We start from the raw sequence: 24,551 nt of genomic DNA, 5'->3' as shown, positions 1-24,551 counted from the left end.
ATGTGAGAGTGGATTCTCGGCCCTCACTACCATGAAAAATAAATACAGGCACAGACTGTTTGTGGGAAATTATTTAAGACTGAGACTCTCTCCAATACAACCCAACATTGCAGAGTTATGTGCATCCTTTCAAGCACACCCTTTTCTTTCTCATTATTCACAATTTTTGATGAACAAATAAGGTTTTATATGTAAGATGGTTAAATAAAGAGCAAAATGATTGATTATTATTTATGCCCTGGTCCTATAAGAGCTCTTTGTCACTTCCCACGAGCCGGGTTGTGACAAAAACTCACACTCATGTTTAATAAATCTATTGTATATAGTGTGTGTGTGGCAGGCTTACAATGATGGCAAAAAACAACATTTGAGAGTGCACTGACCCTGGTGCTAGAGGGGGTACGCAGCTGGAGATTGAATGTTTGAAGAGGTACGGGACTATGAAAAGTTTGGGAACCACTGTATTAGAGAATCCGTCTGATCTGAAATCCCGCAGACACGGCATTGGACTAATTCATGTTAATGCCAGATGTTTAATTTCGAAAATGGATATTATTGAAATTCTAGTTTCTCAAACCAATGTTGACATTCTAGTAATATCTGGAACTTGGTTAAATAAGTCTGCAACATATATTGATGTGTCTGGTTATAAGGTTTATAGATCTGCTAGAGTTGGCAGAGGTGGGGTTGTTACCTTACTTACCAAGAATAATTTAAATGTCTCTGGATATTTTTTTCCACCTTTGTCCCTAAGCAGTTTGAATGACTAATCCTTAATGTGGGCTTTGGTAATAATATCCAGCTAAGGCTAGTGGGAATTTATCATCCCCAAAATGCAGCATCATATGATGCAAAATCTTACAGGGATGATTTCAGTATTTTGAAAGTTGCATATCTTGAAAACTTGAGTTCTGACAATTAAAACATTTTGTGACCATGTCAACCACAGACTAATGAAACAAATACCAAAAGATAGTTTTGGGGTGGAATTTTCCTTTAATGCTGATAGGGGACATTTGCTGAATGATTTAGAGAATGGTAGTCAAGGACTTTCTTTTCTACAACTTAACAAACTGGTGTGCACAACAAACTGGTGTGCACCGCCCCTCATCGCTGGCTCAATAACCCACATTTTAAATGTAACATTGATATCAGGAAATATTACAAAAGTATTGAATGCTGCAGATGTGGTGCCACTCCAAAAGGGTGGGAACACTAGTGTTCTTGATAATTATCATCCCATTTCTAGGCTTTCTTGTCTAGCTAAGATTCTTTAAATCTTTGGGAAATCTACAACTTTGTTCATTTTATCTGATCATTTTGTCAATCTGGGTTTAAACCAGGGCACAGTACTATTACTGCCACAACATTGACAATATCTAAATGATAATGTCAATGCTTTAGATCAAATCAAATCAAATCACATTTATTTATATAGCCCTTCTTACATCGGCTGATATCTCAAAGTGCTGGACAGAAACCCAGCCTAAAACCCCAAACAGCAAGCAATGCAGGTGTAGAAGCACAGTGGCTAGGAAAAACTCCCTAGAAAGGCCAAAACCTAGGAAGAAACTTAGAGAGGAACCAGGCTATGAGGCGTGGCCAGTACTCTTCTGGCTGTGCCGAGTGGAGATTACAAGAGAACATGGCCAAGATGTTCAAATGTTCATAAATGACCAGCATGGTCAAATAATAATAATCACAGTAGTTGTCGAGGGTGCAGCAAGTCAGTACCTCATTAAGAGTATCTCTACCGCCCCTGCTGTCTCTAGAGAGTTGAAAACAGCAGGTCTGGGACAGGTAGCACGTGCGGTCAACAGGTCAGTGTTCCATAGCTGGAGGCAGAACAGTTGAAACTGGAGCAGCAGCACGGCCAGGTGGACTGGGGACAGCAAGGAGTTATCATGCCAGGTAGTCCTGAGGCATGGTCCTAGGGCTCAGGTCCTCCGAGAGAGAGAAAGAAAAAGAGAGAATTAGAGAGAGCATACTTAAATTCACACAGGACACTGGATAAGACAGGAGAAGTACTCCAGATATAACAAACTAACCCTAGCCCCCCTACACATAAACTACTGCAGCATAAATACTGGAGGCTGAGACAGGAAGGGTCAGGAGACACTGTGGACCTATCCAATGATACCCCCGGACAGGGCCAAACAGGCAGGATATAACCCCACCGACTTTGCCAAAGCACAGCCCCCACACCCCTAGAGGGAAATCTTCAACCACCAACTTACCATCCTGAGACAAGGCCGAGTATAGCCCACAAAGATCTCCGCCACGGCACAACCCAAGGGGGGGCGCCAACCCAGACAGGAAGATCAAGTCAGTTTCTCAACCCACTCAAGTGACGCACCCTTCTTAGGGACGGCATGAAAGAGCACCAGTAAGCCAGTGACTAATAGGGTTAGAGGCAGAGAATCCCAGTGGAGAGAGGGGAACCGGCCAGGCAGAGACAGCAAGGGTGGCTTGTTGCTCCAGAGCCTTTCCGCTCACCTTCACAATCCTGGGCCAGACTGCACTCAATCATATAACCCACTATAGAGATGAGTCTTCAGTAAAGACTGAAATGTTGAGACCGAGTCTGCGTCTCTCACATGGGTAGGCAGACCATTCCATAAACATTGAGCACTATAGGAGAAAGCCCTGCCTCCAGCTGTTTGCTTAGAAATTCTAGGGACAATTGGGAGGCCTGCGTCTTGTGACTGTAGCATACGTGTAGGTATGTACGGCAGGACCTAATCGGAAAGATAGGTAGGAGCAAGCCCATGTAATGCTTTGTAGGTTAGCTGTAAAATCCTTGAAATCAGTCCTTGCCTTAGCAGGAAGCCAGTGTACGGGAGGCTAGCACTGGTGTAATATGATCAAATTATTTGATTCTAGTCCGCATTCTAGCAGCCGTATTTAGCACTAACTGACATTTATTTTGTGCTTTATCCGGGTTGCCGGAAAGTAGAGCATTGCAGTAGTCTAACCTAGAAGTAACAAAAGCATGGATGAATTTTTCTGCATCATTTTTGGACAGAAAGTTTCTGATTTTTACAATGTTACGTAGATGGAAAAAAGCTGTCCTTGAAACAAGTCTTGATATGTTCGTCAAAAGAGAGATCAGGGTCCAGAGTAACGCCGAGGTCCTTCACAGTTTCATTTGAGACGACTGCACAACCATTAAGATGAATTGTCAGATTCAACAGAAGATCTCTTTGTTTCTTGGGACCTAGAACAAGCATCTCTGTTTTGTCCGAGTTTAAAAGTAGAAAGTTTGCAGCCATCAACTTCCTTATATGTGAAACACAGTCTTGTAGCGATGGCAATTTTGGGGCTTCACCATGTTTCATTGAAATGTACAGCTGTGTGTCATCCGCATAGCAGTAAAAGTTAACATTATGTTTTCTAATGACATCCCCAAGAGGTAAAATATAGAGTGAAAACAATAGTGGTCCTAAAACGGAACCTTGAGGAACAGTGAAATTTACAGTTGATTTGTCAGACGCAGAGACAAACTGATATCTTTCCTACAGATAAGATATAAACCAGGCCAGAACTTGTCTGTGTAGACCAATTTGCATTTCCAATCTCTCCAAAAGAATGTGGTGATCGACGGTATCAAAAGCAGCACTAAGGTCTAGAAGCACGAGGACAGATACAGAGCCTCAGTCTGACGCCATTAAAAGGTAATTTACCACCTTCACAAGTGCAGTCTCAGTGCTATGATGGGGTCTAAAACCAGACTGAAGCAGAGTTAGAGCCCTGTCTATGTTGGTAGATAAGATGAGAGCACCCCTCCAGCTTGGATGGAGTCCGTCACTCCTCAGCAGGCCAGGCTTGGTCCTGTTTGTGGGTGAGTCCCAGGAAGAGGGCCAATTATCTACAAATTCTATCTTTTGGGAGGGGCAGAAAAGAGTTTTCAACCAGAGATTGAGTTGAGAGACTCTGCTGTAGAGCTCACCACTCCCCCTAACTGGGAGGGGGCCAGAGACAATTACTCGATGCCGACACATCTTTCTATCTGATTTACACATTGAAACTATGTTGCGCTTTGTGACCTCTGACTGTTTCATCCTAACGTCGTTGGTGCCGACGTGGATAACAATATCTCTATACTCTCTACACTCGCCAGTTTTAGCTTAAGCCAGCATCATCTTCAGAATAGATTTAACGTCGGTATTCCTGCTCCCTGGTAAACAGTGTATGATCGCTGGATGATTCGTTTTAAGTCTAATGCTGCGGGTAAATGGAGTCGCCAATGACTAGGGTTTTCAATTTGTCAGAGCTAATGGTGGGAAGCTTCGGCGTCTCAGACCACGAGGCACGAGAAAGTTGTTCGGCTGCAGGGACCGTGCGAGGGGATTTATACTAATGTTGCTATCTGTACTTACTGGTGGCACAGACGCTGTTTCATCCTTTCCTACACTGAAATTACCCTTGCCCAACGATTGCGTCTGAAGCTGAACTTGCAGCACAGCAATCCTCGCCATAAGGCAATCGTTCTCTTGTATATTATGTGTACAGCGACTGCAATTAGAAGGCATCATGTTAATGTTACTACTTAGCTTTCGCTGTTGGAGGTCCTGATGAACCATGTCCAGATAAACCGTCCGGAATGAAAAAGTTGAATGAAAAAAAAGTTGAGTGAGGGAAAAACTAAAAATATAAATGATAATTAAAAAGTAAAAACCGTAAAGTTGTCAGGTAGCAAAGTAAGGTTGGCAACAAAACGCACAGCAACACGTAAACAAGTCTGCAAGTTGTGACTGGAAATGACAAGCAGATAATAGATGCCAAAATTAATTGTGCTGCCTTGTTTGTGGACTTGTCAAAGGCCTTTAACACAGTTGATCATTCTATTTTATTGAGTAAAGTGTCCTCAATAATCCCGGGCAGTGACGCCAGTATATGGTTTCATAACTATCTCAGTAATAGAATTCAGGCTATTGTGACAGAGGGGGTCAAATCTGAATTCCTTGAAGTGCATAAAGGGGTACCCCAGGGTTTAATTCTGGGGCCATTATTGTTTGCGCTGTATAGAAATAACATTAGAAATACTGTGAAAAATTGAACTTTTAATTTTTATGCTGATGATACAGTATTGCACTCTGCTACACCATCTGTAAACCAAGCCTTTTCACATTTTCAGTCTGATTTCCAAGCGCTACACTGTTGGATTTTAAGTTAGTACTTAATGCAAACAAAACAAAATACATGCTGTTTTCTAGGTACCATAACTTAGACTTTTAAGTAACCTTGAAATAACTAGCCTGAACGGAACACAAATTGAAGAGTTCCTGCTTATAAATCCTGTATTGGTATCTGGCTAGATCATAAATTGAACTGGTAAAGAAACTGAAGATCAAATTAGATTATTTTATAGAAATAAATAGAAAGTAGTTTTATTATAGAAAGGTAGTTGTCCAGGACACATATGTCTGTTTTAGACTATGGGGATACAATCTACATGCACGCAGCAATTTCCACACTTAAATCTCTCGATTCTGTTTTTCATTGTGCCCTTAGATTAATTACTGGTGATCATTTTAGAACTCACTATTGTGTATTGTATCAAAAGGTGGGTTGGGCCTCTCTGTATGTAAGAAGAGAGCAGCAATTCCCTTTGGTTTATTTACAAAACTTTTCCTGCAGAAACTTCTGATATATCTGACAACACTCGTCAAGGTCAAAACAGTAGAATACAGTACAAGAGCACAATATTGGATAGTGCAAGAGGTTCCAAGGGTGGCTTCTGATTTAGGGAGAGCTGATTTTGGTTTATGTTCCACAGATGTGGAATGTGTTGCCAGGGAAGGCGTGATTGCCTGTTGCCCTTTAGGGATTTAAAACATTGGTGGGAAATGCTCTAAGTGAAGATGGTGTTTTGTCATTTGGTATTTTATTGTGTTTTGTATTGATGTGTGTGTTTGTATTGTGCAGGGCTCATTTGAAAAAGAGACTTGGTCTCAATATGACACCCTGTTAAAATAAAGGTTAATGAAATAAGATGAGAGTTTATCAATGATTCTAGTATTTGGCTTAACACAAAAGCTGTGATGTAGGGCGGTAGTTGTTTAGGTGGCTATGGTGAACCGTTGTGAAGAAGAAAAATGTATACTGCTTTCCATACTTAAGGAATAATCCTATAAATAAGTTAAATAAAAAAGATTGGCTTCTTAAAAAAAGGGCATTAGGCATAGATGAAATCGAAACGTCAGATGACAGACTTTCTAGGCATCCTGTTCTACAGTTTTTTTGTTTTTTAAACTTTCAATTCTGTCTCTCTTTTAAGTCTAATTTGGTTGGTGTGGTGGCAGCGAAGGTATTGTGATGAAGGCTGCCGCTTTCCCAGGCAAGGTCATGATTCACAGTGATTTAATTGGAATCATGTATAAAATAAGTCGTAGGCGGGAATGTTAACTTTGAGCTCTGCCAGCCTCGACAGAGATCAATGCACCTAACCTCAATTCAAGAAAACATTATTTAATGGATCCCCCCGGGACCTGCGCTGAGTGTCTTTCGCTAACTTATTTATTTAAATGTTTGCGCGACTGTGCCACAACACTTTTTAATTATAAGCCTGAGGATTGCCAGACCAGTGGGAGAGGATCATTTTGTATCTTGTCACGCCAAACAATGCCATTTTATTACGTCCTATCCATTTGCGATGACTGGAACTGTTTGTTGTCATCATTAGGACATGTTTCGTTTGACAGCATGGACAGCATGGTCTGATCTCTTCTTGACTTTCAGGTTTAGTGCATGATATAGCCACATGATATAGCCACAAAGAGGAATATACAGTAAATAATATCCAGTCTTTATCCAATCATTTCTAAAGTGTAACAATTATGCATGAGCAGAGTAGAATTAGAATGATTACATTCTCTATGAAAAGGGTATCGGTGTGCCTTTGCAACTTTTGGGGCCCCAGTTCTTCAGTATGGCATTTGATGGCATTCTCTTTTTTAGTTCAATTCATTTTCTCATTTGTGTAATCCCTCTTCAGATTCCCATGTGAAAAACAAAGGGAACTACAGGCACTACAATGTCCCCCAGCATGTGCATTGCTATGCTATTTATCACATTTCCCCCACAGACATCCCTACCATACTGCTGAGATAAAATACACAAACATTATTTTATCAAAGGTACAATATTTTATGAGGTTTAGTGTTGGGAATTTGTTTATTATATTGTTGCCGAGGACTCACTCACTGTCGCTTTGTATATTGTACTATAGCTAGTAGGGACGGATACTTAAAAGTTAATAAAAAAGTTTTAAGTGACAAAATACTTGTAGAGATGCCATTTGAGCGACTTGGCTAGAAAAGCTAGAAGAGCTTAGGCATAGAATTAGAGTTGGCAGATGCACTAGCTTCTCAATACATGACGTTTAATGTGCCATAGTATATCTCAAATCATCTGTCAGACTTGCAGTTTGTCATCATCACTGGGGCTTTCCTCAAATATATTTTCTGAAGGTTTTGCCATGAATTGCATTTCAATTGTCATATTGTCAGACACACAGAGCTCCATGTCACAAGGCCCAAGCCAAATACAAAATGGAGGGGGCTCTTCTTCCTTTTCCTTCTTCCTTTTCCTTTTCTAATGTATCATCAGTGGGCTGGCTGCTTCCACCCCACATTGCCCACCAGTCAATACATTATTATATGGAGGTGCACCATGATCAAAGCCCTAGCTGTCTCCACCTGACATTCTTTCCTTCATCGTGCTTGGAGGAAAAGGGGGGAGGATGTGTCAGTGTGCTATTTACTATTATTATTATGGGAAGATACCATTGGTTAAAGCTCAGTGGTACATTAAAATCTCCATCATATTTAAGCCAATATGACACCAATGTCAATGAAAATTTGTAAATCAACTTGATTGGAGGTTCATGAGCTGTCCGGCCGTAACCGAGAACCACATACCGGATTTTTAACAGGGTCTTTAACAATTGAGTTTTCAGAGTATTTTCTGCGCTCACCTAGCTCAAATTCTAGAGGTCGGATTAAAACGAGACTATAGCATCCATAAAGTGACCAATGGATTTAAAAAATGTCAGATTGTTGGGAGATCTGGAGAGACCTGGTCAGGCAATTCTTAACACACTAATACCCTTACTAAAAGTGTGTATCTTCAACTCGCAATCTGTGGATTCTATTCGTTTACATATCTTCAAATTGTACGTTAAACATCACAGCATAGTTGAAAGATATATGGCATGTAGAAATCTGTAGAGGGTGAAAAGCAGAGAGGTGGGATGGGCTGAGGGAAACTAAGGGTTGGGATGTGGAACTGGGGACAAATGGGAGTGGAGTTGCTGGGCGGGGGACAGAATGACGGTCAAACATAAAATAAAAATTAAAGTCAAAAAAAGTTATTTTTAGGTGGGGTAGTGTGAGGGGGTGGGTCTCGGATGGTTGAGGGGCAGCTCTCGGTGAACTGTGGGGGGATCTTGGATTGTTGGTGGCCTTGCAGTTGGGAACTAGGCCCGGTGGCCAACTTGACAGTGGTTGCTCCTGTGCGTTGTTCTGGATGATTTGCCAAAATTTCAAACACACAACAACATAATGCATTTAAAATCATCGAGGAGTGATAAAAAAAAGTTATAATCATTTACAGTGTAAGTAGATTAATGATATTGATTATGCCCAAAAATAGCCCACATTTTTGCCATTGATTTAATATACTATGTTTTTGAGGAAATTTCAAACCCGCATGAAGAAAAGTGTTGATCACTACGAACAGTAGATGGCAGCACCTCTGTTGAAGAAGCCTTTCAACAGGAAGTTATCTTTGTTACCATCCTCCATCAAGTTTTCAGGATTAGCATAACGGCAGCAACATTAAGAAGTCCTGTTTTCCGATTTTGCTTTCAAAATAAAAGTGTGTTTTTTTTTGGCCGCTTTGCATTGTGCCTAATGTTAAAATTACGTTACACAATGATAACTACACCAGAGAAAAATCTCAACTTAACAGAATTACTACTTAATATAAGATAAAGTATATTATCTTATATAAAGTGATGGTGCCGGAGAGGGTGGCTGTCATTTTACTGGCTCTTAATTAACCAACCGTGCTATTTTGTTGTTTCTTTTCGCATTGTTTGTAACTTATCTTGTACATATAGTTGCTGATATAGTCTCTTGCGACCAAAAAGAGCTTCTGGACATCAGAACAGCGATTACTTACCTCGAACTGGATAAAGAGTTTTTCTTTAATGAGTCTGAAGGGAAGGATATACTCCAAACACCCGAACAGGCACTCATCCCAGTCATTCAGAGGAGAAAGAAACAGAGATTTTGTGGAAAGTGATCGTGGCTAATCTGCCTTTGCCATCCGTATTGTTAGCCAATGTTCAATCGCTGGAAAATAAATGGGGCAAAACACGCATATCCTACCAACGGGACATTAAAAACTGTAATATCTTATGTTTCACCGAGTCGTGGCTGAATGAGAACATTAATAACATACAGCTGGTGGGTTATACACTATCAGCAGGATAGAACAGCAGCCTCTGTAAGACACGGGGTGGCAGCCTATGTATATTTGTAAACAACAGCTGGTGCACGATATCTAAGGAAGTCTCAAGGTTTTGCTCGCCTGAGATAGTATCTCATAATAAGCTATGGACCACACGTTCTACCTAGAGAGTTTTCTGTATTTTTCATAGGTGTCTACATACCTCCATACCTCCATACCTCCATAGCACCGCACTCAATGAGCTGCATAACATCTTAGGAAAACGCTCATCCAGAGGCGACGCTCCTGGTGTCCGGAGACTTTCATGCATTTAACCTAATTTCTATCAAGATGTTAAAGGTGCAACCACAGGGGGGAAAAAACTCTTGACCACCTTTACTCCACACAGAGAAGCGTACAAAGCTCTCCCTTGCGCTCCATTTGCAAATCTGACCATAATTCTATCCACCTGATTCCTGCTTACAAGAAACAATTAAAGCAGGAAGCACCAGTGACTCGGTCTATGAAAAAGTCATCACATGAACCAGATGCTAAACTACAGGACTGTCTCATTAAGCACAACTGGAATATGTTCAGGGATTCTTCCGATGGCATTGAGGATTACACCACATCTGTCACTGGTTTCATCAATAAGTGCATCGAAGAAGTCGTCCCCACAGTGACTGTACGTACATACCCCAACCAGAAGCCATGGATTACAGGCAACATTCGCACTGAGCTAATGGGTAGAGCTGCTGATTTCAAGGAGCAGGACTCGGAAGCTTATAAGAAATCCCGCTATGCCTGCCGACGAACCATCAAAAAGGCAATGCCCCAAAACAGGTCTAAGCTCGAATAGTGCTAAACCGGCTCTGACGCTCATTGGATGTGGCAGGGCTTGCAAACAAATTTAGACTACGAAGGGAAGCACAGTCGAGAGCTGCCCAGTGACACGGGCCTACCAGTTGAGCTAAATAACTTCTAGGCTCGCTTCGGGGCAAGTATAACTGAAACATGCATGAGAGCATCAGCTGACGACTGTATGATCACTCACTCCACAGCCGATGTGAGTAAGACCTTTAAACAGGTCAAAATTCACAAGGCCGCAGGGCCAGACAGATTGCCAGGACATACATACGGAGTACACACTGGCAAGTGTCTTCACTGACATTTTCAACCTCTCCCTGTCTGAGTCTGTAATACCAACATGTTTCAAGCAGACCACCATAGTGTTCTTGCTCACAGGGACTAAGGTAATCTGCCTAAATGACTACCGACCCGTAGCACTCACGTCTGTAGCCATGAAGTGCTTTGAAAGGCTGGTCATGGCTCAAATCAACACCATTATCCCAGAAACCCTAGACCCACTCCAATTTGTATACCGCCCCAACAGATTCACAGATGATGCAATCTCTATTGCACTCCACAGTGCCCTTTCATAGCTGGAAAAACTGAACACCTATGTGAGAATGCTATTCATTGACTTCAGCACAGGGTTCAAAACCATAGTGCCCTAAAAAGCTCATCAATAAGCTAAGGACCCTGGGACTAAACACCTCCATCTGCAACTGGATCCTGGACTTTCTGATGGGCCGCCCTCAGGTGGTAAAGGTAGGTAACAACACATCCGCCAACACGGGGCCCCTCATGGGTGCATGCTCTGTCCCCTCCTGTACTCCCTGTTCACTCATGACTGCATGGCCAGGCACGACTCCAACACCGTAATTAAGTTTGCCGATTACACAACACCAATCACCGACAAGGATGAGACAGACTATAGGGAGGAGGTCAGAGACCTGACCATGTGGTGCAAGGACAACAACCTCTCCCTCAACGTGATCAAGATAAAGGAGATTGTGGATTACAGGAAAAGGAGGACCGAGCACGCCCCCATTCTCATCAACAGGGCTGTAGTGGAGCAGGTTGAGAGCTTCAAGTTCCTTGGCGTCCACATCACCAACAAACTAACATGGTCCAAGCACACCAAGACAGTCGTGAAGAGGGCACAACATAACATATTCCTCCTCAGGAGAATCAAAAGTTTTGGCATGGGTCCTCAGATCCTCAAAATGTTTTACAGCTGCACCATTGAGAGCATCCTTACAGGTTGTATCACGGCCTGGTGTGGCAACTGCTCGGCCTCCGACCGCAAGGCACTACAGACGGTAGTGCGTATGGCCCAGTACATCACTGGGGCCAAGCTTCCTGCCATCCATGACCTCTATACCAGGCAGTGTCAGAGGAAGGCACTAAAAATTGTCAAAGATTCCAGCCACCCTAGTCATAGACTGTTCTCTCTGCTACTGCTTGGTAAGCGGTACCGGAGCGCCAAGTGTATGTAGGTCCAAGAGGCTTCTAATTAGCTTCTTCCCCAAAGCCATAAGACTCCTGAACACCTAATCAAACAGCTTCCCAGACTATTTGCATTGCCACCCCCTCCTCTTCTATGCTGCTGCTACTCTTTGTTATTAGCTATGAATAGTCACTTTAACTTTTTATGGCTGCAGGGGCAGTATTGAGTAGCTTGGATGAAAAGGTGCCCATTGTAAAGGGCCAGCTCCTCAGTCTCAGTTGCTAATATATGCATATTATTATTATTATTATTGGATAGAAAACACTCTGAAGTTTCTAAAACTGTTTGAATTATGTCTGTGAGTATAACAGAACTCGTATAGCCTGAGAAATTCCACTTCCTATTTTTTTCTGGGGGTGGCAGAATTTCAACCAAGCTCTCATTGAAATTACAGCGAGATATGGATGAGTTTTCACTTGCTACGCCTTCCACTAGATGTCAACAGTCAATAGAACTTTGTCTGATGACTCTCATGTGAAGGGGGGGTCGAATGACACAGGAAATAGTCACCACTGCCACGAGTTGACCATGCATTCACTATGCTCGTTCACAGATGAAGGACCTGCGTTCCATCGCTCATCTGAACTCATTCTAATTCTCCGGTTGGAACGTTATTCAAGAAATATGCAAACAACATTCTAAAGATTGATTCAGTACATCGTTTGACATGTTTCTACTGACTGTTACAGAACTTTTAGACATTTCGTCTTGTTATAGTGGATGCGCTTTGTGACTTTGGAATTGTTTACCAAACACGCTAACCAAAGTAGCTAATTGGACATAAATAACAGACATTTTCGAACAAATCAAGCATTTATTGTTGACCTGGGATTCCTTGGGCGGCATTCCGATGAAGTTCATCAAAGGTAAGGAAACATTTATCATGTATTTTCTGGTTTCTGCTGACTCCAACATGGCGGCAAATTTGGATTCTGTTCTGAGCGCCGTCTCAGATTATTGCAATTTTAAAAAATCTGACACAGTGGTTGCATTAAAGAGAGATATCTATAATTCCATGTGTATAACTTGTATTATCATATACATTTATGATGAGTATTTCTGTTGAAACGATGTGGCTATGCAAAATCACTTGATGTTTTTGGAACAAGTGAATCTAATAAACCAATGTAAACTCAGATTTGTTATATAAATATGAACTTTATCAAACAAAACATGCATGTATTGTGTAACATGAAGTCCTATGAGTGTCATCTGGTGAAGATAATTCAAGGTTAGTGATTACTTTTCTTTATTTGTGCTTTTTGTGAACGCTATATTTCGCTGGAAAATGGCTGTGCTTATTGTGGTTTGGTGTAGACCTACTATAATCATTTGTAGTGCTTTCGCTGAAAAGCCTATTTGAAATTGGACACTTTGGTGGGATTAACCACAAGATTACCTTAAAAATGATATAAAACACATGTATGTTTTAGGAATTGTAATTATGAGATTTCTGTGGTTTGAATTTGGCACCCTCTATTTTCACTGGTAGTTGTCATATCGATCCCGGTATTGGGATTGCAGCCATAACAAGTTAATAGCTCCACTACACTACTGTTAAAACGTTTGTGGTCACTTAGAAATGTCCTGGTTTTCCAAGAAAACATACATGAAATGAGTAGCAAAATGTATAGGAAATATATTCAAGACGTTGACAAGGTTTTAAATAATTATTTTTAATTTAAATAATAATTGTGGCCTTCAAACTTTGCTTTCGTGAAAGAATCCTCCATTTGCAGCAATTACAGCCTTGCAGACCTTTGGCATTCTAGTTGTCAATTCTAATGTACTTGTCCTCTTTCTCAGTTGTGCACCGGGGCCTCCCACTCCTCTTTCTGTTCTGGTTAGGGCCAATTTGTGCTGTTCTGTGAAGGGAGTAGTACACAGCGTTGTATTAGATCTTCATTTTCTTGGCAATTTTTTGCATGGAATAGCCTTCATTTCTCAGAACAAGAATAGCCTGACAAGTTTCAGAAGAAAGTTGTTTGTTTCTGGCCATTTTGAGCCTGTAATCGAATCCACAAATGCTGATGCTCCAGATTCTCAACTAGTCTGAAGGCCCGTTTTATTGCTTCTTTAAAATCAGTACAACAGTTTTCAGCTGTGCTAGCATAATTGCAAAAGGGTTTTCTAATGATCAATTAGCCTTGTAAAATTCTAAACTTGGATTAGCTAACACAACGTGTCATTGGAACACAAGAGTGATTACGGGCCTAATGGGCCTCTGTACGCCTATGTAGATATTCCATTTAAAAAAATAATCTGTTTCAGCTACAATAGTCATTTACAACATTAACAATGTCTACACTGTATTTCTGATCAATTTGCTGTTATTTTAAATGAACAAAAAATGTGCTTTTCTTTCAAAAACAAGGACATTTCTAAGTGACCAAACTTTTAAACGGTAGTGTGCATGTACAGTTGAAGTCGGAAGTTTATATTAAAAGTCATTTTTCAACCAATCCACAAATTTCAGTTTACATACACTAAGTTGACTGTGACAGCTTTCGAAAATTCCAGAAAATTATGTCATGGCTTCAGAAGCTCCTGATAGGCGAATTTACATAATTTCAGTCAATCGGAGGTGTACCTATAGATGTATTTCAAGGCCTGCTTGACATCATGGGAAAATCAAAATAAATCAGCCAGGACCTCAGAAGAACAATTGTAGAACTCCACAAGTGTGGTTCATCCTTGGGAGCAATTTCCAAACACCTGAAGGTACTACGTTCATCTGTACAAACAATAGTACGCAAGTATAAACACCATGGGACCACGCAGCCGTCATACTGCTCAGGAAGGAGACGAGTTTTGTCTCCTAGAGATGAATGTACTTTGGTGCAAAAAGTGCAAATCAATCCCAGAACAACAGCAAAGGACCTTGTGAAGATGCTGGAGGAAACAACAGGTACAAAATTATCTATATCCACAGTAAAACGCGCCCTATATCGACATAACCTGAATGGCCACTCAGCAAGGAGGAAGCCACTGCTCCAAAACCTCCGTAAAAAAGGCCAGACTGCGGTTTGCAACTGCACATGGGGACAAAGATCTACTTTTCTAGAAATGTCTTCTGGTCTGATGAAACAAAACTAATACTTTTTGGGCATCGTTATGTTTGGAGGAAAAAGGGGGTGGCTTGCAAACTGGAGAACACCATCCCAACCGTGAAGCGTGGGGGTGGCAGCACCATGTTGTGGAGGTGATGTGCTGCAGGAGCACTTCACAAAATAGATGGCATCATGAGGGAGAAAAATTATGTAGATATATTGAAGCAACATCTCAAGACAAGGAAGTTAAAGCTTGGTCGCAAATGGGTCTTCCAAATGGACAATGACCGCAAGCATACTTCCAAAGTTGTGGCAAAATGCCGAAACAAAGTCAACGTATTGGAGTGGCCAACACAAAGCCCTGACCTCAATCCTATAGAAAATTTGTGGGCAGAACTGAAAAAGCATGTGTGAGCAAGGAGGCCTACAAACCTGACTCAGTTACACCAGCTCTGTCAGGATGAATGGGCCACAATTCACCCAACTTATTGTGGGTTGCTTGTGGAAGGCTACCCGAAACATTTGACCCAAGTTAACTCTCAAAGCACTTCATGATGACAGAAGTCAGTGCTACGATGCGATAGTAATTTGGTTCAGTTACCTTTGCTTTCGTCAGTCCTGGAATAATGGTGGACATTTTAAAGCAAGTGGGGAGAGCAGACTACCATAGGGAGAGATTAAATATGTCTGTAAACACTCCAGCCAGCTGGTCTGCACATGATCTGAGGATGCGGCTAGGGATGTCGTCTTGGCCAGCAGCCAGATGGTCAACAAGCTTAAATGTCTTACTCATGTCGGCTACAGAGAATGAGAGCCCACAGCCCTTGGTAGCGGGCCGCGTTGGTGGCACTGTGTTATCCTCAAAGCAGGTGAAGAATGTGTTGAGCTTATCCAGAAGCAAGACGTTGGTGTCCTAGTTTCGTGGCTGATTTTCCCTTTGTAGTCTGTGATTGTCTGTAGACCCTGCCACATACATCTCGTGTCTGAGCCGTTGAATTGTGAATCCACTTTGTCTCTGTACTGATGTTTTGCTTGTTTGATTGCCTTACGGAGGGAATAGCTACACTGTCTGTATTCAGCCAAATTCCCAGTCACCTTACCATGCTTAAATGCGATGGTTCACGCTTTCCTTCTTGCGCGAATGCTGCCATCTATCCACGGATTCTGGTTAGGGTGGGTTTTAATAGTCACAGTGGGTACCACATCTCCTATACACATCCTGATAAACTCAGTCACGTTATCAGTATATTCGTCAATGTTATTCTCGGTGGCTACCCAGAACATAAACCAGTCCGTGTGATCTTGAAGAATGGATTCCGAATGGTCAGACCAGCTTTGTATAGTCCTTAGCACTGGTACTTCCTGTTTGAGCTTCTGACTATAGGAAGGGAGGAGCAAAATGGAGTCGTGATCAGATTTGCCGAACGGAGGGTGGGGCAGGGCCTTGTAGGTATCCCTGAAGTTAGAGAAGCAGTGCTAGAGTGTTTTAGCAGTGCGAGTACTACAATCAATGTGTTGATAGAACTTCGGTAGCATTTTCCTCAAATTTGCTTTTCAGTTTGCATAAAGTCCCTTGAAGTTCATTGAGGGCTGTCGTAGTATGGGCATGAGGGGGAATATACACGGCTGTGACTATAACCGAAGATAATTAAGTTAACCGAGTTAGCCAAGTTAACTAACAGATTACCGACCATTTTGAATCCCACCGTACCTTCTCCGCTATGCAATCTGGTTTCAGAGCTGGTCATGCGTGCACCTCAGCTATGCTCAATGTCCTAAACGATATCATAACCGCCATCGATAAGAGACATTACTGTGCAGCTGTATTCATCAACCTGGCCAAGGCTTTCGAATCTGTCAATCATCACATTCTTATAAGGCAGAGTAAACAGCCTTGGTTTCTCAAATTCCTCGCCTGGTTCACCAACTACTTCTCTGATAGAGTTCAGTGTGTCAAATCGGAGGGCCTGTTATCTGGACTTCTGGCAGTCTCTATGGCGGTTCCACAGGGTTCAATTCTCGGGCTGACTCTCTACTCTGTATACATCAATGATGTCGCTCTTGCTGCTGGTGATTCTCTGATCCACCTCTATGCAGACGACAACATTCTGTATAACTCTGGCCCTTCTTTGGACACTGTGTTAACTCACCTCCAGACAAGCTTCAATGCCATACAACTCTCCTTCCGTGGCCTCCAACTGCTCTTAAATGCAAGTAAAACTAAATGCATGCTCTTCAACTGATCGCTACCCGCACCTGCCCGCCCGTCCAGCATCACTACTCTGGACGGTTCTGACTTAGAATATGTGGACAACTACAAATACCTAGGTGTCTGGTTAGACTGTACACTATCTTTCCAGACTCCCATTAAGCATCTCCAATCCAACATTGAATCTAGAATCGGCTTCCTATTTCGCAACAAAGCATTTTTCACTCATGCTGCCAAACATACCCTCGTAAAACTGACCATCTTACAAATCCTCGACTTTGGCGATGTCATTTACAAAATAGCCTACAACACTCTACTCAACAAATTGGATACAGTCTATCACAGTGCCATCAATTTTGTCACCAAAGCCCCATATACTACCCACCATTGCGACTTGTATGCTCTCGTTGGCTGGCCCTCGCTTAATACTTGTCGCCAAACTCACTGGCTCCAGGTCATCTAAAAGTCTCTGCTAGGTAAAGCCCCCCCTTAACTCAGCTCACTGGTCACGATAACAACACCCACACGTAGCACGCGCTCCTGCAGGTATATCTCACTGGTCACCCACAAAGCCAATTCCTCTTTGACCGCCTTTCCTTCCAGTTCTCTGCTGCCAATGACTGGAACGAACTGCAAACATCACTGAAGCTGGAGACTCATATCTCTCTCACTAGCGTTAAGCACCAGCTGTCAGAGCAGCTCACAGATCAGTGCCCCTGTACATAGCCCATCTGTAATGTAGCCCATCCAACTACCTCATCCCCATACCGTATTTATTTATGTATTTATCTTGCTTCTTTGCACCCCAGTATTTCTACTTGCATATTCATCTTCTTCACATCAATCACTCCAGTGTTTAATTGGAATAGTGTAATTACTTCACCACTATGAGCCATTTATTGATTTACCTCCCTTGTTTTCCCCCATTTGCACACACTGTATATAGATTTCTTTCTCCTGTATTATTGACTGTATGTTTGTTTATTCCATGTGTAATTTTTTTTTTTGTATGTGTCGAACTGCTTTGCTTTATTCTTGGCCAGGTCGCAGTTGTAAATGAGAACTTGTTCTCAACTAGCCTACCTGGTTAAAATAAAAAGTGAAATTAAAAATAAAATAAAATAACTAATTATCTTGGGAGGTAATACGTTCGGCATTTGATTGTGAGGTATTCTAAGTTGGGTGAACAAAAGGACTTGAGTTCCTGTATGTTGTCACAATCACACCATGAGTAGTTAATCATGAAACATTCACCCCCACCCTTCTTCCCGGAACAATATTTATTGCTGTCTGCACAATGAACTGAGAACCCAACTGGCTGTGTGGACTCAGACAGTATATCCTGAGAGAGCCATTTTTCGTGAAACTGAGTATGTTACAATCCCTGATGTCTGTCTGGAAGGAAATCCTCACTCTGAGCTCATCAACTTTATTATCCAGAGACTGAACATTAGTGAGTAATATACTCGGAAGCAGTGAATGGTGTGCATGCCTCCTGAGTCGGACTAGAAGTCCACTCCGAATACCTCTTCTCAGTGTTTTGAATCAGCCTCTGGAATCAGTTCAATTGTTCAATCAATTGCCCTGGGGGGTACGAACAAAGAGTCCGATTTGGGAAAGTCGTATTCCTGGTCGTAACAAAATATATATATATTTAACTAGTCAAGACAGTTAAGAAAAATTCTTATTTACAATGACGGCCTAAGAACAGTGGGTTAACTGCCTTGTTCAGGGGCTGAACAACAGATTTTTACCTTGTCAGCTCGGGGATTCAATCTAGCAGCCTTTCGGTTACTGGCCTAACGCTCTAACCACTAGGCTACCTGCCGCCCCGAATGCTGGTAATGCTGGTGAGTTACCGTCGCTCTGACATCCAAAAGTTCTTCCCCGCTGTATGTAATAACACAACATCTTCTGGGCTAATAATGTAAGAAATATCACATAAAATTAAAAAAGATACTGCAAAGTTGCCTAGGAACTAGAAGCATGGCTGCCCTATCTGTCAGCGACATCTTGCAATCATGATGTCACTCCAACAACTCTACAGACATGTCGATAAAAGTAGTATAAACCAGACTTTAGTCTTGAAATCTTTGGTTGCACACGACCATACTCACTGTTTAGCATACGGCCTCACGTGAAGAGATGGGTGAGGCTAAGGCAAGAAGAGCTCTCCAGTAGGCGTCCCAAAAATATTCAAAGGCTATTTTCTCAAAAGTTAATCAACGTTCATATCAGACTTACTTTCCTATTTTTTCCTCAACCGCAGTTTATGATATACCATTTTCTTGCTCTCTACATCTTGCTACATCACATACTATACATGAATGATTCTTAATTTCCACCACTCAATTTATACAGTATCTCTTTACTTTTCCTGCACCATAACCCCATTCTAGGAAACAGGGAAATGCGTGCTATTATAAAAATGTCTGAGTTGATGACCTGTGTTCTCCTGTACCGAGGGCTTTGGTAAAGAAAAATGTATGTGACAGTAAAGAGGCCTCATTATAGACTGGCTCTATCTGACTGTAGGATATACCTAAGTTGCAGTACACAATGTGAAGACCTGCTGATACTCGAAGAAAGAAGGAACAAGATTCCCTCCCTCCACCTATTTCCCTCTCTCTCCCTCCAACGCTTTCTCTCATTTCTCTTGATGTCTCCATCAGTCAGACGATCAATAGGGGTATGAAACTGGAAGACACACTCAGTTCCAATGAGACAATGGCAAAGTACATTCAAAAACAGCTTGTTAGTAAAATGTTCCAGCCGACAGCTGCCGACAGACTATTCTACCTAGTTTTAATATTTCCTCATTGGAGTTACAAAGAAAACTCAAATTCCCATTGTCTCAGTATATCCAATCCATGGGTTTTATTTTAGAAAACACCTGAGCAAGTATAATGGCCAACGTTTATTGACTCTTTTTTGTTGTCTTACACGTGCTAGTTATATCTTCGAGCCTTGAGTTGTCTGTGGTCACAATAGAGCTCCACAAAGGGATGTCTATTCTTTTTCCATATCCACAGTGGAGTTAACATCATCATCAAATTATACAGTTTTTATACGTTTGCTATTTCAAAACTCACATCAAATCGTTCAAATAATTCTGTACTTTCTCCCGATAGACAGGTTGGCTGACAACATCACAAAAATTATGCGGGTGCATCGATGTTGCCGGAATGTGTGCATTGTTGTGATTCTGAATGGTCAGATAACTAGCAACAGTGGAAAGAAGCTGCCATGTGGGTGGCTCATTTTATCTCGCTGTATCTTATTATACCATGTTATTGATACCATGTCTTGTTTTGAGGTGTTTTGACTGATGTCATGTTTCTGCTAATATTAGGGCCGGGACAATACCAGTACTCCGATACATGTTATTGTTGTGGCAAGGAAACAAAATACAAAGCAGCTTTAACTTCTTTACGAAAACAGCAAAACAAACATTGTGTTGTCATCCAGGGTTACATATCTTTATTTTCCAAGCTATAACATACAATATTTTACATACAGCAGGTTTAAAAGGACCAAAGTGTCACACCCTGATGTGTTTCACCTGTCTTGTGCTTGTCTCCACCCCTCACCAGGTGTCTTCCATTTGTCCCCATCATCTCCTGTGTTTTCTGTTTGTCTGTTGGCAGTTCTTCTTTTCCCGTCAAGTCCTACCAGAGTGTTTTCCCATTTTCTATAGTTGCTGTTTTCTCGTCCTCCCGGTTTTGACCATTCTGCCAGCCCTTGGCATAGCTACTCCGGCTCTGCCAAGACTCCCCTGGCGTGGCAGACTATGTGGTCGATTTCCACACGTTGGCCACCGAAAGTGACAGGAACCCGGAAGCCCTCTTTGACACATTCCTTCATGGGTTATCAGAGGAGGTGAAAGATGAGCTCACAGTCCGGGAGCTGCCCATCGAGTTGCCCTCTCATCGCCTCGACCATCTGGATTGATGGCCGACTACGGGAACGTAGGAGGGAGATCCATGGATCCCACCTCCCCTGCGAGGAATCCCGGAAGTCCTCGGCATCTACATTTCCGAGAGAATCCGAGGTTACTTGAGTTCCCCCAGAGAATCACAGAGGTCTGCCGACTCGCCTCCTCTGGAGCTTATGCAACTTGGCAGAGCTAGATTGTCTCCTGCCGAACGGTTACACAGACCAAGAGCTGTTTGTATTGTTGGACTACAGGTCATTACATTTCTACCTGTCCTGTTAAAAGACTCGGTTCATCAGGAGGTATGAGTACGCTGGTGGGCAAATCTATCCGGATACTCATTGACTCTTGGGCAGAAAAATGTGTTATGGACGCTACCCTGGTGTCTGAGCTGGGAATCCCCACTCAACCCCTCTCCATTCCCATGGATGTCAGAGCGCTGGATGAGCGTTCAATTGGCAGAGTCACCCACAACACGGTTCCTATCAACCTGAGAGTGTCAGGTAACCACAGTGAGTCGATCCAGTTTCTACTTATCGAATCCCCTCAGGTACCCGTTCTGTTGGTGTTTTCATGGCTCCAGAGACACAATCCCCTTGTTGACTAGGCTGTGGGTTCGGTCAAGGGTTGGAGCCCATTCTTGCACGCTCATTGTCTGAAGTCGGGGCAGCCTGCCCCGGGACATCTTCAAGCAGGATTGGGAAAAGTCCCAGACCTCTCTGCCGTTCCCGCTGAGTACCTAGACCTTTGGGAGGATTTCAGCAAGTCCCATGCCACCTCGCTTCCTCCGTATTGGTCCTATGACTGCGTCATCGACCTTCTCCCAGGCACTAAAACGTCTCGGGCACAGCTTTAATCCGTGTCGGATCCGGAGACCAAGGCAATGAAGATGTACATTGAGGATTCCCTGGCTGCAAGGAGTATCCATCTTCTGGCTCCCCCGCCGGTACAGGTTCTTCTTTGTGGAGAAGAAGGACAAAACCTTGCGCGCGTGCATCGACTACAGGAGGCCTGAATGACATCATGGTTAAAAACGGTTGGATCCTGGAAAGGTGAGAGCGGTGGTGGATTGGCCACAGCCCACCTCCAGAGTGCAGGTGCAACACTTCTTGGGGTTCGGCAATTTCTACCACCAGTTTGTCTGAGGTTACAGCACCATGGCTTTCCCCCTTTCAGCACTCAGCTCTCCCAAGGTCCTGTTCATGTGGTCTCCAGCTGCAGACCGGAATGTCTTCGACCTCAACCACCAATTCACTAATGCCACCATCCTAATATATCTGGATCTGTCCCAGCAATTCAGGGTGGAGGTCAATGCCTCGGACGTCAGAGTGGGGTCTGTCCTGTTCCAGTGTTCGGCCAAATCGTAAAGATAGGTAGGAGCAAGCCCATGTAATGCTTTGTAGGTTAGCAGTAAAACCTTGAAATCAGCCCTTGCCTTAACAGGACGCCAGTGTAGAGGCTAGCACTGAAGTAATATGATCAAATTCTATGGTTCTAGTCAAGATTCTAGCAGCCGTGTTTACAACTAACTGAAGTATATTTAGTGCTTTATCCAGGTAGCCGGAAAGTAGAGCATTGCAGTAGTCTGCATCATTTTTGGACAGAAAGTTTCTGATTTTTGCAATGTGACGTAGATGGAAAAAAGCTGTCCTTGAACAAGTCTTGATATGTTCGTCAAAAGAGAGATCAGGGTCCAGAGTAATGCCGAGGTCCTTCACAGTTTTATTTGAGACAACTGTACAACCATAAAGAGTAATTGTCAGATTCAACAGAAGATATCTTTGTTTCTTGGGACCTAGAAAAAGCATCTCTGTTTTGTTCGAGTTTAAAAATAGAAAATGTGCAGCCTTCCACTTCCTTATGTCTGAAACGCAGGCTTCTAGCACGGGCAATTTTGGGGCTTCACCATGTTTCATCGAAATGTACAGTTGTGTGTCATCTGCATGTTTCCGAATGACATCACCAAGAGGTAAAATATATAGTGAAAACAATAGTGGTTCCAAAACGGAACAGAAAGAATATGGTGATCGATCGTATCAAATGCAGCACAAAGGTCTAGGAGCACGAGGACAGATGCAGAGCCTCGGTCTGACACCATTAAAAGGTCATTTACCACCTTCACAAGTGCAGTCTCAGTGCTATGATGGGTCTATAACCAGACTGAAGCGTTTCGTATACATTGTTTGTCTTCAGGAAGGAGGTGAGTTGCTGCGCAACAGCTTTTTCCCAAAAAATTGAGAGGGGGTGTCACGCCCTGACCTATCTGTTTTCTTTATATTTTGGTTAGGTCAGGGTGTGACAAGGGTGGGTACGTTTGTTGTGTATTGTCTAGGTTTGTAGGTCTAGATTTTTTTGTATTCTATGTTGGTCTGATATGGTCCCCAATCAGAGACAGCTGTTTATCGTTGTCTCTGATTGGGGATCATATTCGGTAGCCATTTCTCTTTGGTGTTTGTGGGATCTTGTCTATGTATAGTTGCCTGTCAGCACTATTTTGTATAGCTTCACGTTTCGTTTTGTTATTTTGTTGGTTTATTCGGTGTTAAATAAAAGGATGTACGCATTCCACGCTGCGCCTTGGTCCGTTCCTTATAACGAACGTGACAGGTGGACAAAATACATTTATGTGCGCGCACAGACGGTTTGGCTCTATTATCCGGTGTCCTATGTGAATTTAAGTATGCTCTCTCTGAGGACCTGAGCCCTAGGACCATGCCTCAGGACTACCTGGCCAGATGACTCCTTGCTGTCCCTAATCCACCTGGCCGTGCTGCTGCTCCAGTTTCAACTGTTCTGCCTGCGGCTATGGAAACCTGACCTATTCATCGTCCGTGCTACCTTTCCCAGACCTGCTGTTTTCAACTCTCTAGAGACAGGAGTGGGAGAGCCAACCCCCTGAAAAACCAACTGACATTTACTCCTGAGGTGCTGACTTGTTGCACCCTCTACAACCACTGTGATTATTATTATTTAAACTTTCCTCTAATGCCCTTGCCCAATGAGAGTGTGACCCAGACCAAATTAGACTCAGAAAAAGTGTTATACACAGACGGCTCTAGTTACATGACTGCAGAAAGGTGACGAGTGACTAGGTACTCTGTGTGTGATGACAAAGGAGTGATTAATGCTGGGCCATTGCCAGTTCTGCTCAGGACGCTGAGCTCTATGCACTGTCGGCAGGGGAGGATGTTACAATATACACAGACTCTCGCTATTCATTTGGGATAGTTCATTACTTTGTGACTGTGGTTACAACGGGGGATGTTATTAAAGCATAACACCAGTAATAGCACATAACATACTGTACAATGACATATTAAAAACATAGCCATTTGTCAATGTGCCCCACCTGAAAACTGAAATTGTATTTGTCACATGCACTGAATACAACGGTTGTAGACCTTACAGCGAAATACTTACTTACAAGCCCTTAAAACTTGTTAAGGATAGGGGGCAGTATTTCCCCTTTGGATGAATTGCGTGCCCATAGTGAACTGCATCCAAATCTGTCCTAAACTGCTAATATATGCATATTGTAATTAATATTGG

Source organism: Oncorhynchus kisutch, linkage group LG21 (assembly GCF_002021735.2).
Source record: "Oncorhynchus kisutch isolate 150728-3 linkage group LG21, Okis_V2, whole genome shotgun sequence".
Classification (NCBI taxonomy): Eukaryota; Metazoa; Chordata; class Actinopteri; order Salmoniformes; family Salmonidae; genus Oncorhynchus; species Oncorhynchus kisutch.
This window is presented reverse-complemented; position numbering follows the sequence as displayed.